Below are 16,791 nucleotides of genomic sequence, written 5' to 3'. Positions count from 1 at the left end.
TAAAGCTATGTCACTATCCACCCTCCCAAGTACACATTCACATCTTTTCTCCCAGGGCTGGGAAGAAGAGAAAGGGGCAGGTAAAAGGAAATGAAAGCATGAAAAAACTCTATTCTGCAATCAGTCTGTCAGAGCAGGCTACTGTTGGAGGGATTCCAGCCACATGTGTTACAACTGATTCTTGCTGGGTATATGCACAAATAGTGTATGCATAGCCAATCACAAATAGCATGAGATTCAGAACGCTAATGTTACAGATCTTAGGAATGTAGAAATAGGGTTACCCGTATGACACTGAGATGAAGAGACAATCCTTTCCACTTCCCTGGCTGGCCAACAGGGCTGATATATTATCAGAAAACTAACACAGTAGTTAATTCTGCACAGGTTATGATTACATTACTAATAAGTGCTAGGCATTCTTAGTACTATAAGGGACTATTATCATTTGGTCAGAGGTGAACAGAGCAGCTCAAGGGGCCTAAAGGCATACCTGCTAACTGCCACTTGTATTCAGTTTGAGAGTTTCTTTTGGAGGAAAGAGATGTGTATAACTGCAAATAGAAAGAGCTCCTTAAAAAAAACTGGCTGATGAGCTAAAACTAGCTATTCCATCTTCCTTCACTGACTTTGTTTTCATCTCTCCTCCAGAATTTAAACCCAAGCCTCCAGAATTGAAAAGGTTAGTGCACTAACACTGTGCATGCTGGAGCTGGCCAGCTTTTAACAATCTGCATTATATTCTCAGACCCTTGCTTTCATTCCCAAGCAGAAAAGTACAGAAGAGATACCAACATAAATGTAATTTGTTTTTTCAAGTCTCTAAAAGGGTGGCATGGGACAATGGAGAATTAACTAAGACCAATCAAATTCTATTTAGCAATTAACTCCAGCTATAGGCACTCTCCTGTTTTTATCTGTTGAAAGAATCTGACCTTTCGCTATAAACAAAGGGCCAAATTCTGCCCTCAGTTACACTTATGCAGTCACATCAAATTCCATAGGTTTCTACGAGTGCTATAGAGAGCAGTATTTATCCTATTACATGTTGTGGTACGGCAGTGAACATTTTGCAGAGTATAATACATTCATATATAATTCAGAATTATATTTTTGGAAGGATGATCTTGAGGTTAAGGCATGAGCCTGAAAATTCCCTGCTTTGTTACAGACGTCCTGTGTGACCTTGGGTATGTCATTTAACCTCTCTGTGCCTCACTTTCTCCATCTGTAAATGTGAATAATAATGCTTTTGTACCTTAAAAAGGGTTGTGTGAGGCTAAATTCATTAAGGTTTATTAATTATTATGGAGATGAACTTGATAGAAAAACCTAGATAAATAAATGTAAAAAACAAACAAACCCAGAATTATTCCACTATATGCAATAAGTATGTAATGTATTTCAAAACAATGAGGAAGATAAGTTTAGTATACAATAACCAGAAGATATTTGAAACCAAAAAATGGTATTGTTCTGAAAACAAAAGAATACGTAATAACCTGTGTGCCCAACTCAAATGACAAATTAGTCAATGCATACAGAGTCTGGCTTCGTAGCTGATCTATGCAATCATCCCTTCTGTATGTACAGGATTAATTTCTTTAGGACAGATTATGGTTAACCCTGTGTGGGTGACAAGGCTGGGGATGGAGCAGGGCTCCTTCCCCCTTGAGCATCAGTGGAAGTACTACCACATTTGGAAGTGGAGCTCAAGGAGTGCATGGACTGTGAAAGCTCAGCGCAGATGATGAACTCCCAGTTGTGTGTGCATAACCTTCTCCACACCAGCCATACAAAGGTGAGCTGCCATGTGGGTGCACCCACTATATCACATAAGAAGGTGAAAGAACTGTCACACCAGCATGTGCTCCCCAGAGCCATTGGAACAACTGTGGTTGAGGTCTCTTAAACGGCATTCCACATGTAGACCATTGTAGGACTGGAACCTATACACAGTATGGCATTCAATATATATTGCTGTGTACTGGATACAGAAAAATCCCTAGAGGCATCCTTGTGGATAGCCTGTCATTCCCACTGAAGCAGCTGTCCCCATTAAAAACGCAATTGTACAAGATGAAGATTGTTCCTAGGCAGCTTCAACTATCACAAAAGCACTTGACAGCAGTTATAAAGAACCTAAACACTATTCATTCTATAAGGCCAGAAAGGACCTCCTGCATAACACAATCTATAGACCCTCACTCAGTGATTCCTGGAGCAAGTACATAACTTCTGGTTCAAAACTAACTCAAACAAGCAGTCTGGCCTTTTATCAACACCCACCCTATCTGGTCCAAGACAGTCTTCTAACCAGAACATAAAAATGGAATAGAAAACAAAAACAAAGGAATAGTCACCCAGAAGCCTGACTGAAGAAAATAGCCTTTTACCAAGCTGTGAAGCTCATTAGACTCAGGCTGGAAGAGGAGGATACATGGGAGCAAGTTTCAAGCACCCCAGTAGACATCAGATGTTGCTACAGAACATATGGAAGACACTAGTTTCTTAAAAAAAATGGATCTCAGATCATGACTGCACAGAAGTCCTTGCCAGGCATTGTCTATTGGCTAATTGGTTACCTGGAAGGAATCCTAACAGATTTGCTGATATAAATCAGGACTTGATTTTAATTCTGTTGAAGGCAGAATATTGAATGTTGCCATGCTGCACTATAACTGTCATACTGTAGAGGCAGCTGGCTTGTCCTTGCTATTCGCTTTTGTTACAATGCTTCATTTCAGACTCTATCCCTTGAGGTCACTGGCAGCCATAGCCTCCTGAGAGCTCCTCACTAACAAGGAGCTGTAACACTGCAGACCTCTGGTAAATCGACAGGCCGAACTGGTATCTTGCTGCAACCACCTTGGCACCTGCCTGAACATCTAGAACACGGAGTGCTAAAGCAGCAGTGAAACTCTGGCAGGAAAAATACTGTGAAGCCTAGTGAGTAACTTCGTTTTAAATAAAAATGAAGAGTCCTTGTGGCACCAAGGACTCCTCATTTTTTTTGCTGATACAGACTAACACAGCTACCTCTGAAATCTGTTTTAAATTATATTCCTGCTCAGTGATATAATGGTTGCCACTTACTAGCAAAAAGAGTCAGCACGAGGCATACACAAACCAAACAATTGTTTAGGGCCCTGAGTAGCTCCGCTCCACTCCCCTCCACTCCCCCACCCTTCACTTTTTATTATGTGTTGGGGGGAGGCGGAAACCATTCCTGCTTAGGGTTCCCCAATGGGCTAGCACTTCCTCTGCTAGCAAAGAGCTATTAAACTGCTATCTAAGAATGGTTGCAGCACCCAAGCTTCATTAGGGGGAAGGGAGTTTTTAGTTTGAGCAGCAATCCTGATTGAGGACCCCTCCCAATTTTGTCCCTCTTTGATTACGCCCTCATATAAATGTCCAACTGGCTACTCCATGGGCTTGTTATTTGTGCAGCCTGCCTGTTCATTTTCCTCTTTAAAATAAATCCTGTTATTTTTACATTTAAAAAGGACCAGACCTGATCTTGGCTCCAGATGCTGTTATAAGTTGTACAGTACAACTAATTAAGAAAAACAACCAGAAACATCAAGAGATCTCCAAGCCCATCCAACTAAACTTCTCTGCTCCCCACTCCATCACCCTCCTGACCATACACTGGAAAAGCAGATTAGTTTTACAGTGTATTCTGAAGCTGATTAAGTGCAGACTCTGTTAGACTAAGTTACCAGGGAGGGTGCGGAGGGGGGGAGGGAAGGGAAAGTTTCAGAGTCAAGGAAAACATCTTGCCACCAGCCTCTTCTTATTCATATCAGACGGCTGTCAGCACAAGTGCTTCAACTGAACACAGCTACTAAGGCAGTGCCTGATATAACCAGGATCCAAAGCATACATTGCTCAGTTCTGGAGACCCCTTCAGCAGTAGCTCTGCCAGATGAGAGAAAGGGATGCCCCCTGTTGGCCAGGCATATGAAGTTCTGTTGAGGTTGTCCCTCTTAGAAATCTCTGTATTTAGTAGAGTTGTGTGGGAACTGGATTTTTCATTTCCAGGGTGCAGGGGGAAAGAGGAAGTGTTAGAGATTTTGAAATTTCTTTCCTTCTCAAACTGAATGAAAACAAATTTTGCCATGAAGTTATAGATTATAAAATAAAAAAAAAGAACAAAAATTCATTGCAAAATAGAAATTTGAAATGTTTCATTCTGAAGCATGTTTTGATCTTATCAAATCTGTTTCCCCCATTTTTCTTAGGAAATCAGTTTTTGAAGGTGACATATTTCTGCACAACATTTCTCTTTTGAAAAACTGGCATTTTCTGACCAAGAAATGTTCCAGCAGAAAATGTCCAACCAGCTCTAACATTTGTTACAGCGATGTTAGGGACCTCCAGGTAGAGCTCACTTTGCACATCACAAACCACTGCCCTTGGAAGGCTTCATTTCTTCCATGCAACCAAAACTGTCCACAGACTTCTTTGCCCCAAAGGTTCAACCCAATGCAGCAGAAACAGTAGAAAAAAAACATCTCTTGTCAGTGCCCATTTACTACTGGATCAACCACCAAACTCCACTCATTTTGCTCAGCCTAGCAATCAAAGTTTATAATCAAAAATTCTCTTCTCATTAAGAATAAACTGGACAATGACTCAAAATGTTAAGTCCTATTTTCCTAGTCAAAACTCCCATTGGCCTGCTGGGGTCCTGGCCCAAATAAGGATAGCATAGTATAGTGACTTCAAGGTTTGTCCCAAAGTTTTTAGGTGTAGTTGGCATTTCCGAGCTTCTTGTCACCAGTAGCCATCTGATTGAAAAGCAGCATCATTTCTGACTCTGGTTGTGTGACAATCTGATGTAAAAAAAGTTCCAGCCTCCTTTTATGATCCTGAGAGGCCAGACTGTGCTGGCCCTTATGTGGCAGGCAGCAGGTAGGGAGGGGGCAGAATGGATGGAATTTCCCACCACAACCACACCCACACTGTGAATTATTGCCAACCATAAACTGAGTACTTGGACCAGGTGAGCCCCAGGACTGCTCCCCTGAGCACAGTGTCCTGCAAAGGAGGCAGAGGGATGTTGAAAGGAAGGGCTATAGTACAAAAGGGCTACGTAGTATGCTGCAACCTAGCAAGGGGTGTAGCAGCAGATGTGCTCCCACTGGGTTGGGGTGATGCCACCCCACTCCCAATGAAGGGTTGTGCCTTAAAGACACCATTAAACCCCAAGTCAATATGTCAATTGTCCGGGTCTGGTTGAAATAGTAGAGTTTTCCTTCCGATTGTGAAATAGGTATGAAAGAAGGATAACAGCTTTTGCAGTCTGCTGTTGGGCTTTCACACTGCCAGTGTCACTTTTCAATGAGATGCAGGCTAGTGCCACAAGAAAGGTCAGAAAATGTCTGTTGTCATTAAAAACAACTCATATTTTTGGTTAATTCCTGGGGAGAAATGCTTTTTGTGTCAAGGAGTTTGACTGCAAAGCTGAGCAAAATGGAAGGTACTTTTTGTGGTTACAAATGCACAATATGTGAGGCCGGTGGCATGTAACATGTGACCGGCAGTTGGAGACATCCAGGGGACCTCATGGGGAAAGCCCAGGTGCCCATTAACTGGAGTAGTCAGATGCAGCCCTTGACAGACAAAGGCTTGTCTGATTCCACAGCCCTTGTCTCTCAAGAGCCATCCTATTTAGTCAACTCAGGAATTTTTATACACTAAACGGACCCTGCAGGGAGCAGCAGGGCTATGCTATGATTCGAAAGGTTCTATTGAGTTATTAAGCTTGTTGAGGGTAAACCAGAGTAACTCTGTTAATCTCTTGGGATCGCTTACATTTTGTTTATAACAGAAACTACCCTCCAGCCTCCCATTCAGAGAAACTTCACACAGCTGCTTAAGACTGCCTTGCCTGCAAAGTTAATAACAAAATGTATATTCTTCAGGTACATGCATAAGGGTGAATCCTTCATGTCTTCCGCCATGGACGAGTCTGTTATTTCTCTCTAACCCCACTTGCTGAAGAACAGGGCCTCCCGGGAGGAAGGGGGACAAGTGGGGCAATTTGCCCCAGGCCCTGGGCCTCACAGGGGCCCTGCGAGCCCTGGCCTGGCAGCAGTCTGGGTCTTCGGCGGCATTTCGGCAGCGGCGGGCCCTTCAGTGCTGCCAAAGACGCGGAGCGACTGAAGGGCACCCCGCCGCAAAAATGCTGCCGAAGACCCAGACTGCTGCCAGATGAGTACAAGCACAGCAGCTTCCCTGCTTTGTCCCAGGCCCCCTGAATCCTCTGGGCGGCCCTGCTAAAGAGCATTTGTGCTTTGTTTTAGCAAGCAGAAGGAAGATGCTATTAATGAGTCTCAGCTCTAGGTACGTATGCAGGAGAGCTGCACTGCTCAGGAGAAGGCTCATTGGCCACTCACATTCCTTTCTTTCATCAAGCCCATTTTCGAATCGAGCAGATGCTTGATGTGTTTTCTCACCTGTCTTTTGTTTCCATGTAATCTCTTGGAGCTATTCTTGATGTGTCCGGTGTCACAGTTAGAGTGATTTGCACAAGGTCAGGCCATGAATCAGTGATGGAGTCTGGAGCTGTTATTAAGCTTAATCCAAAAGCCCCTAATTTACTCTTCTTTGTTTGAACAGTCCCTGCCCTCCAACATCTTCTGTTGTGTTATCAGTTCATTTTGCAGAGCAAAGTAAAGCTGTATTATAACCAATCCACTTCTTGACACGGTGCTGGCCTAGAATTTACTATCAGGTCATTCATCCTTGTTCCTTACCTAGCAAAGTCCTGCAAGTTACAGGGCGCAGGGGAAAATGTGTTATTAGAATGGACGCACCTGGTATAGGAAAAGGCAAACAACCCAGTGCTGAGAAATCTGAAAAAATAAGATTGTTACTATGCTTTTAAAAGCAGGTTTTAAAGGCCAGAAGCATTTGGGAGATGAGCCTTGCTTAATTGTACTATTATTATCTGTATGGCTGCAGTGCCCAGAGCCCTTCTCAAGGGCCAGGAGGACCTCATTGTGCTAGGCACTGTACAAGCACAGAACAAATAGACAGTCTGTATGTCCCTTTATGAATAGTTCTGAGTAAATACATTTTTGTTTGCTTGTAAAATGAATTTAGCACTGGTGAAAGATCCTGGATTAATGGCAGGTATAGCATAAGCTTTTCTTTTAGCCAAATTCGGAGAATTCCCTCTTCACAAGATGAAATCCAGACACCACAGAAGTCAGTAGCAAGTTTTGTTATTTCCACTATAAATTCAGAAGATTGCTTAACCTTCCACACTTATCAGAGTGTTTCTTTTTGCTTGTTTACCTCCATTATTTGAAATTTTATTTCAAAACTGGGTGTTTTTGGAGGCCCAGAATCAGTCATTTAAAAAAAAATCCACAAAAACTCTGTCCAGTTTCTATGCTATTTCACTCACCACTAAAAAGGATATTTCAAGGCATTTGGGGATTATATTCAGGTAGCAGGTTAGTTTTTAAAATATAATCAGACTCTTTAAACATCAGGGACCTAAACCTAAACACAGCTATTTTCAACCATGAAGACCTGGCAAAAGACAATGGTTTGCAATGGTTTAAGAAGAACTGTTGAAGAAAAATCACTCCAGCCAGGAGAACCAATGAATGCTTTCCAGGTCAAACACACAGTGGATAAGTGCCTGCCAACCATTCCATTTTAGTAAAGCTCAGAGTAAGAAGTAAAACACTTGCTCTGCAAAGCACATATTTTTCGAAGGTGAAGCTTCTAACGCCTTAAAAAAGTTCTCTGGCTGCTGCATCTACCTGCTTAGAGCTCCCAGTTTCTGTTTCTCACACGCAATCTCTGAATTCTTTGTCCCTCCCTGTAGGAAGATACTATTGCCCAAACCTACAGGCGTTCATTAGAATGGACTAATACTACATATAAAAGCAGCAAAGAATCCTGTGGCACCTTACAGATTAACAGACGTTTTGGAGCACGAGCTTTCGTGGGTGAATACCCACTTTGTCGGATGCATGTAGTGGAAATTTCCAGGGGCAAGTATATATATGCAAGCAAGCTAGAGATAACGAGGTTAGTTCAATCAAGGAGGATGAGGCCCTGTTCTAGCAGTTGAGGTGTGAAAACCAAGGGAGGAGAAACTAGTTTTGTAGTTGGCAAGCCATTCACAGTTTTTGTTTAATCCTGAGCTGATGGTGTCAAATTTGCAGATGAACTGAAGTTCAGCAGTTTTTCTTTGAAGTCTGGTCCTGAAGTTTTTTTGCTGCAGGATGGCCACCTTAAGATCTGCTATTGTGTTGCCAGGGAGGTTGAAGTGTTCTCCTACAGGTTTTTGTATATTGCCATTCCTAATTCCAATAGCAGATCTTAAGGTGGCCATCCTGCAGCAAAAAAACTTCAGGACCAGACTTCAAAGAGAAACTGCTGAGCTTCAGTTCATCTGCAAATTTGACACCATCAGCTCAGGATTAAACAAAAACTGTGAATGGCTTGCCAACTATAAAACCAGTTTCTCCTCCCTTGGTTTTCACACCTCAACTGCTAGAACAGGGCCTCATCCTCCCTGATTGAACTAACCTCATTATCTCTAGCTTGCTTGCATATATATACCTGCCCCTGGAAATTTCCACTACGTGCATCCGACGAAGTGGGTATTCACCCACGAAAGCTCATGCTCCAAAACATCTGTTAGTCTATAAGGTGCCACAGGATTCTTTGCTGCTTTTACAGATCCAGACTAACACGGCTACCCCTCTGATACTTAATACTAGTAATTGCCCATTTTACCCATGCTCTAATCTGCTTGGTTGCAGCAAACCCATATTTATAATTATTTCTTCTGTTTGCCATTGGAATTTTCCTGTCCACACCATGACTCCCAACTAGCCAAACTATCCCAAAGCCCATCAAATTTAATTTAAATGGTGGTAACTCACAGGCTGAAGGGCCAGACAAGAGAAATGTAGCAAGAAAAGCAATAAACAAGAGTGTGGAAGAACATATCCATTAAAAGTAGCCTATGTCCTATTCCACCTTATCCATGGAGAAGCCAGAAGGTGTACAATGGTGTAAGTTGCACCATCTTGGTCTCCCAAGCATCCAACTTACATACCACCTTTGAATCGCCCCTAAGTTTGGCCTTCATTTTTTTTTAAAACCATATATTAGTAAATTAGTTGGAATAAAGATCCACAGGAATAACTTCATGGTTACCTGAAAATTGCGTGAAAGCGGTATGCAAATTGGCAGCAAAATACTTCATTTTGCAAGGAAGGAAGCCATTTATTACAGGGACAGAGTGATGAAAAGCAATTCGGATGGGCTATGATACTCCTCCAGCCTTCCCAGTTTAGCCATGTATGTGTAAGGCTGTTACAATGAAACAGCAATCTCTTCCCAGTTACTGAACCTACGAAGAAGTGATATTACTGAGTAGGCTGCTGTTCATATCATAAAATAATCTGAACTAATCCATAGTTCTTCACAGTGCTTCTGAATTGGACAGGGAGTCTGTAAGTCTCAATAGGTAACATGACACTAGCATTCACAGTCAGGACAAAATTGCCAAAATAAGTAAATTACTTAATTCTAATTACTTTTTGACCTAAAAAAAATCAGTCAGCGAGGAAGAACGGTCTGGGGGCTAGGGTTAGCCTGAGGCTGGAGAGACATGGGTTCTAGTCTCTGCTCTGTCAGACTCACTAGCGCACATTGCTTAGAATACATGAGGTGTGACACATACATAGCTGTATTCTAGCTAGCTTGGGCATTAAAGCTGCAAGCGCACCTGGAACCCTGGGTAACTTTACTTGCGGGGCCAGCCCATGCTGCTGCACCATCACTGCTCCATGGACCTCAGCTACCTAGATTAAAACTAGTTTGGGTATGTTTGCATATCCACGAGTCTCTGTGTGCCTCAATTCCCATCTGTACATTGGGGATAATAGCACTTCCCCACCTCACAGGAGTGCTGTGAGAATAAACACATTAAAGATTGTGAGGCAGTGGTGATGGTGAGGTCATACGTACTTAAAATAGCTGGATAACTTTCAGAAGTGACATTTTTAAGAGTGTCTCGCAGTACCGTTAGCCAGGTATTTTAAACAGCCCTAGAGAAGGGGTGCAATCCAAGAGCGTTGGTAGACACATTTAAAAATAAAGTAAATGCTTCTTCTGTTTACTGCAGCACTTAACGTACAGTCAGTCAATCGATTTTAAATTGAGCTGGGCACTCAGATGTCCCCCATCGCTGTACTATCTGAGCACCTTCTAAGGAGGACTCTGCTAAGGGAAAAGGCCTATTCAATGAAACCTGACAGTGGAATAGAGAAATAATAAGAGTTACTGGTGAAAATAAAACAATCCTGTTAAACAACAGGCCATTTCCTTCAGAGTTCATTTAGAGGCAACACTCCCACTTTCCTGGAGAAGTGTCACCTGGAGAAGTGTCACCTATCCTTGCTGCTTTTGTTTCAGCATATCTCCACCTGAAGTACCCCACAGCCAGACTAGAGAGGACCCTAGTAAGTGGAAAGCCTCCCAAACCACCCCCGCCTTCTCACTCTCAACAATGGAGAATCTAGACCTTATCAGCAGGTGTATGCAGAGCAGTTTATTTGGGATACAAGCCATACCCAGCCTGCAGGTCATCTCACAGTAATACATCATTTACAAGGGCCTCCCTTTTGTTTGTTCCCTTTAAGCAGGGTTTAAATTATAAGTACAGCTTCTGGGGATATTTCACCCTCCTCCTGGCCACTGTCAACCTGTTATTAATAGTAGCAATGTTATACTGCACTCTGAGCTGCACAATCATTGTGTGGTTATTTCTCACTAACTATACAATATGCAATTCTCTGCAAACTGGCTCCTAGTATTATTAGACACAGTGTAGGGATCTGCGTAATCACCACATGGTTATTCCTTGATAACTGTATTGTAAATATGCAAACCTCTACCCTGATTGAATAAGAAGCCAATTGTCAAAGAGGATTCATGGCAATCAGAGTTTTCTAATTGTTTGTCAGCAACAAAAACGTCACCTTGGCTTCTCACTCCCATAAAGCAAAGCAGGAAAATGGCAACTTTAACATCAAGAGCAGGTGGCGGGGTGGGGTACTCTAAGATGAAGAGAAAGCCAAGCTGCGGCACTGCTTAAATGGAAAGCAACCCATTTTGCCCCAACATTTGTCTTTAAATTGGAAGGATCTCTCCCCCTCCCCACCTATTCAGTTTTGAAAACATAAGACAAGAGGCTTGCGGACCATCGGGGAGGGATGTCAGTGAAAAAGGAGATGGCAGAGGGGAGCAGGAAAAATGTGGAATGAGCAAGGAGGAGCAGTTTGACAGCCCTCTGTATGGTTTCTGTTCACTTTTATTTACATTTTCAATTAAGAATTTCAGTATTGCAATATCTTCAGGACAACTCTAATTTATTGGCTACTAATCATGCCCAGGGCTAACAAACTCGAAAGCTCAAAACCAAAAAGAGTTTATTTACTATAATCACCTTGTCTTTCAGCTGCTGAGTTTATTTGCTTAGATACTAGGACAACAGGAGAGAGAAACGGAGATATTCAGCCTAGGGTATAGTTATTACCTCAGACACAGATCGCACCCTTACTATACTTCTATATCAACAACTGACCTTTTTACAGCACCTTTACTCCTGAGGGATTATAGATAGAGTAAATATTGGTCATTCATCAGCCTCTGAAATGCAACCACCTCTGGTGTGGAACGCAGCAGTCGTGCAACACACCCAGTTTTCACCTTTTTTTTTTTTTAAAAGGAGGAGGAGAATTATTTCATCCAGATGAAAGTGAAAGGGGAATTTTAGGGAGGCAGAACACAATTTGGCCTGGACACCCAGATTAAGGAAATGTACCCAGTAGACACTCTGTTTCACATATAATCTGAAATATGGATTAGAACTCATTGTTCCCATAACTAGCGTGGCCAGGTTAGGGCCCCTCACTCATAATCCACATTCAGACTGCAGTCCCCCAGGGCGCATCTGGCCTGCATTACACTAGAGCCCATTTTGGCAAGGGGGAGAGTTGACAAGGCGGCCGGGCCAGTATCATCAAAGGGACAGGAGGCCACTGTTTGGAGGAGGAGTAGCTAGCACAGTAATAATTCTAACAACATTAAAATGAGCAAAAGTCTTGTATCCCTCCATGCCCCTCATTATTACAATGCATAACCTCAGCCCAGGAAAATGATAACATTGCATTAATTAATCATCTCAACAATTAACAGGGAGGGTGACCTCAGATTTCAAAGCATGGTCTCTGCCACCAGTGAACTGACAATGACGTTAGCTTCCTTGGGAAGAATCTGGCATTTTGCCCACCTCTGAACCACACTGCTGATACGGAGGCAGAAGCAAACAATGTATTCACCCAACCAGGGATAAATGCTGCAACTGAATCCCAGCCTACAACTGCTGTGGTGTCACCAGAAACGCTTCCCTCACCCCCCCTCACTGAATTCCCTATGTGCCACTCTCCAGGAGCAGCACACAACAGTCCAGCAACAATAGGCAGAGAGAGCCTCCTTTAAAACACAAGGATGAGCTGCCTAGGTAGAGCATCCTTTTTTAAACTGTGAGCTCTCTTTGCATGGAGGCTGACAATTTCATTATGTGAATATGTAGGAGACTCAATTATTCCTGCTCAGGCTATAGCAGTGGCATCTCTGGTCCCCAAGTTGAAGAGGGTTTTATTTAGGGATGGACAAACTTGTTTTGCTTCAATCTCAGCTCACTTAGCTGTTGTGGATATTTTGAAAGTTGGACTCAAACTCAGATATAATTGTGGCTTTGTTCTACCTGGGGTCACAAAAAAGGAGCAAAATGCACATGCAAGAGAACAGCTAGTGACAAAAATACACCCTACATTAAACACCCACTCGAGTCAGCCTAGCTTTTTCAGATGAAGTGAAGACAGTGCTATTCAGTCCTAAATAGGGGCTATAGCTTATTATCTTCGGCAGTTTCTTTGCTGGTCCTGCGTCACTGAATACAAACATTATACACAGTGCAGGGTGCTTCAAATCACACAAGGGGCCCAATTCAACATTGTATCATCTAACGTGAAGTCATTTACACCTATGAAAAGTGGGTGCTCCCAGATCAGCATGGGAGTGGTTTTACAGCCACTGTGGTTCTCAGGGTGCACAGGTGTAAATGCTGTAAGGCAGCGGAGAATGAGACTTTAGATTATCCCCCCAATATCAGATCCCACCAGAGACTTCTAGAACAGCCAGGCCATATTACAAGAATAATGTAAAGATAAGCAAGGGAATTGGTATATTATGGATGGAATATCAGCCATGTTCAGACTTCCCCCATCTCCTGGCCCCAAGAGGAAGCCAGGAGAGGGGGAGATATTTCGGAGTGGAGGCGAGTGAACTAAACTTATAAAAGGTTTGGTATCAGGGAATGCCAAGGAATCAGATCAGTTCTTACTTTAATTGAACCAGTGTGATCAATCCAGGTTCTGAGGCAGTCATTCCATACACGTCTCCTTTTATGTCTGTCTGCCTGCTCTCTTTGTAGGAAGACTTGATGTCCCCCAGAGTCAGTATCTGATGGTCTCTGAGCAGAGATTCTGTTTTCCCTGGAACTCATTGGAAGGGTCTATAAAGTTCCAACTGATGTAAAACATGGTCAGTGAGATATATTGTTCCATCTGGCCTGCAAGTTTACAGAGAGCAGGGGAGGAAAAATGCTTTCCTCTTGGAGCCCAGAAACAGAGAAGGTGAGGTGAGGGGAATAAAAACAGAATGAGGGATAAGGCCTTGGGTTCCATATATTGGGATATAGGACTAACTCATTAAATGAAATGGATTTAGGCTTTAGACAATGGGACAACCCTCTGTTAACTAGTTGAAAGGATGTTGTACGTTACAAAATTGGCATCTTAGCATCATCACCATAAACACCCCTCTATGTCTCAGCGCTACATTACCTAGTGACGGTCATCCTAAAGAAACCCATTCTTGACAGAACTACCACCACCCAACCTAGGTAGTCTTCCATTAACAGGGGAAAGGGGATGGTACATAAAGGTGGTGCCGATCCTAATTTCCTGTGTTAATTTGCATACTCTTGCTATTCCAAACAACATGAATCTGTGGGTTCCAGTTCAAAGTCTCACCCTCTGAGAGCTGCCCACCCCATCCCATGTAATTAGAAGAGAGAATTAAAGTCTGTGGATACACCTCAGTAGAATGTTATTTAGGCGACAGGTTTATGAGAAGGTCTAATCAGTTGATACTTTCTAATCAGCTATCTAGGCGCTCCTGATTTCTCTACTCCCCCCACCCCCCATAGGTTCAGGTAGATCAGCAGCAGATAGAAATAATTGCCTTTTCTAGTCATTCACACTTTCTTTCCCATGTTAGAGAATCCAGTGATAGACTGTTTGCTGTTTATCTCCACCTGCTGTGACAAATGCTCTAATTTGCCTTCTCCTTTCCCATTCCCACATCTCATTGCAGGTTTCGTAGATTAACACACACCAGTTTTCTCATCCCTGCTCTGTTTAATTTCAAATATCTGACTGGCAACCCGTGCAGTCCCATTTTCCTCAAATCAGCTATGTACACTACTAGGTTTACCCAGATTTCTTTAGCTCATCAGGCTGTTTCTGTATCTTACCTTTTCTAATTACATTTATAATATACACACTTTATAGATCACTGCTGCATTCATATATAACGCAAACACCTCCAAATACAAGCACATGGGCATTGTGTGTGCGTGTGTATATATTATACATGAACACATATGCAATGTGTATATATAGACAAAGACAACCACTACATGTCTTGTGTGAATGTGTACACACACACACACACACACACACACAATTCCTTCTCTCTCCCAAACTCCCCAGGAAAATAGTCCACAAAGGTTATATTTTTTAAAAAAGCTCACAGACAGGCCCTGTATTATACAGGTGAATCCCATTTCCACTCACTTCCTTACCTTTCCTCAGTCTGCTAATCCAGAGGCCCTTGACTTGTTCTCTTCCCCTCCTGCACACAAATTGCAAGTCCCTTCTTCTGCTTCGCATTCACAGCACACTGGCAGGATTCATCGTCATCTCATAGTCCTGGATCCTTACCACCCTATTGGCTGAAGCCAGCTAGTAAATTTAATTAGGCTCCTCCTTATAACTATATTATCACAGGAGCAGGATGAATAATTTAGTAAAACAACTGATGTGCAGGCTCGGATGTCAGAGATTTCTGGCTCCACTGGCAGGCTTTTCCCTTACGCCTCTCACTGAGAAAGGGGAGGGCTAACCCCCCAGACTTGTCACTCTCTTAGTCAAAAGCCTCCAGTATACACAGAGGAAAGGGAACCATGGATTCTTCACTTGTAAACCCCCTCACTTCCCCACACCCTGGTGATCTCCACTATTCTTTTTGTGCAACCCTCCCTAACCCAAAACATAATATTCCCCTCCATACTGGCCATACCCTCGCACTGCATGGGGAGAAGTGAAGCACTAAAGTCAATTTCTGTCCAGATAAATCAATATAGCAAAATATCAAATGCTCCCCGTCGTCCCTTGATACAAATATGTTATGAAAAATAGAACTGTTCTGCAGAAGGGGCAGAACACACGGCAATAGAGAAATTGCTTTACACTGCGAGCTCTTCTATTCAAACAGTCACACCCCAACGTCCTGCCATTTCAGACGTTTGAGGGATGTGCTGGGGTCTTGTGATATTTATTTACACCTGTGAAGGCAGACAAGATCGTTCAGAAAAGTAAATGTCTGCACAGAATTCAGCCCTACTAGAAACAGAGAGAGAGAGAACAGCAGGATTTGCCTCTCATATGAGTGACAGCCTGACAGTACAGTATTGAGGTGGGAATGCCCCCCTCCACAGAGATACGTGGGGCTGGACATCTCATTAATGAACATGCAAAATTGTGAATTCTCATTACTGAACCCCAGATGGAAGTTTGCCTTTGGTGAAATGAGCTGTCTCCCTGCAAAAGCAATCATTTCATTTTTGCCAGTGATTTAGGGCAAGAACTAAAACCATTTCTCTCCCCGCCACATCCCTCACCCCCTCACTCCCCCTCATGAGGAAGCAGTTTGGGCATGACTGAGCATTACCCCTCTGCCTTTGTGATTGACAAGGCTGCAGTTGCAAAGCTATGGAGCAGTGCAATGGCCCCTAAAGGGTGACAGCCAACTTGCTCGAACCTCAAGCCCCACTCATTTGAAAAGCTATACATTGCAGAACCTGCAAATTGTTAAGCAGTAGGAGCCCCCCACCCCCCACATGCTATTAGGCCATCCAGGTTTTTCCTTTCATAAGTGATCACAGCAACACAGGGGTAATTTGGGGGGGGAGGGGAGAAAACAAATAATTACTACTACACTATACTGTAGGTCCTGCATATAAACAATACCACCTTTGTGCTGTGATTTGCTTAAAAACCAAACAGGTGAAATAAGGAAGCCCTTTTTTTCCCCTGTTCTGTGAGATCACTAACTACAGGCCCTAGGAATGCCCCTTTTGACTCTGTTCCCCCAATAGGCATTAATATTTACTCCACAGAGCAGTGCTGCTGGAACTCACGCAGGGGTTCTCAACTGGGGGTTGGGACCCCTCAGAGGGCCACAAGGTTATTACACGGGGAGTTGTGAGCTGTCAACCTCCACCCCAAATCCCGCTTTGCTTCCAGCATTTCTAATGGCGTTAAATATAGTAAACCATGTGTTTAATTTATTGGGAGGGGGCCGCACATGGAGGCTTGCGATGTGAAAGGGGCTGCC

At 43.1% G+C, this 16,791-nt stretch overlaps 1 protein-coding gene across 2 annotated transcripts in view; it reads right to left on the bottom strand.

Annotated features, from left to right (window-relative positions):
* Window positions 1-15,063, bottom strand: part of SYN3 (synapsin III) — a 291,194-nt gene extending 276,131 nt beyond the window's left edge. For both annotated transcript variants that reach the window (XM_050926612.1, XM_050926622.1), the window contains exon 1: window positions 14,978-15,063. The gene's annotated coding sequence lies outside the window, so the exon portion shown is untranslated. The remainder of the gene's footprint in view (window positions 1-14,977) is intronic.
* Window positions 15,064-16,791: the final 1,728 nt, after the last annotated feature.

Source organism: Gopherus flavomarginatus, chromosome 1, assembly GCF_025201925.1.
Source record: "Gopherus flavomarginatus isolate rGopFla2 chromosome 1, rGopFla2.mat.asm, whole genome shotgun sequence".
Classification (NCBI taxonomy): domain Eukaryota; kingdom Metazoa; phylum Chordata; order Testudines; family Testudinidae; genus Gopherus; species Gopherus flavomarginatus.
This window is presented reverse-complemented; position numbering and strand designations above follow the sequence as displayed.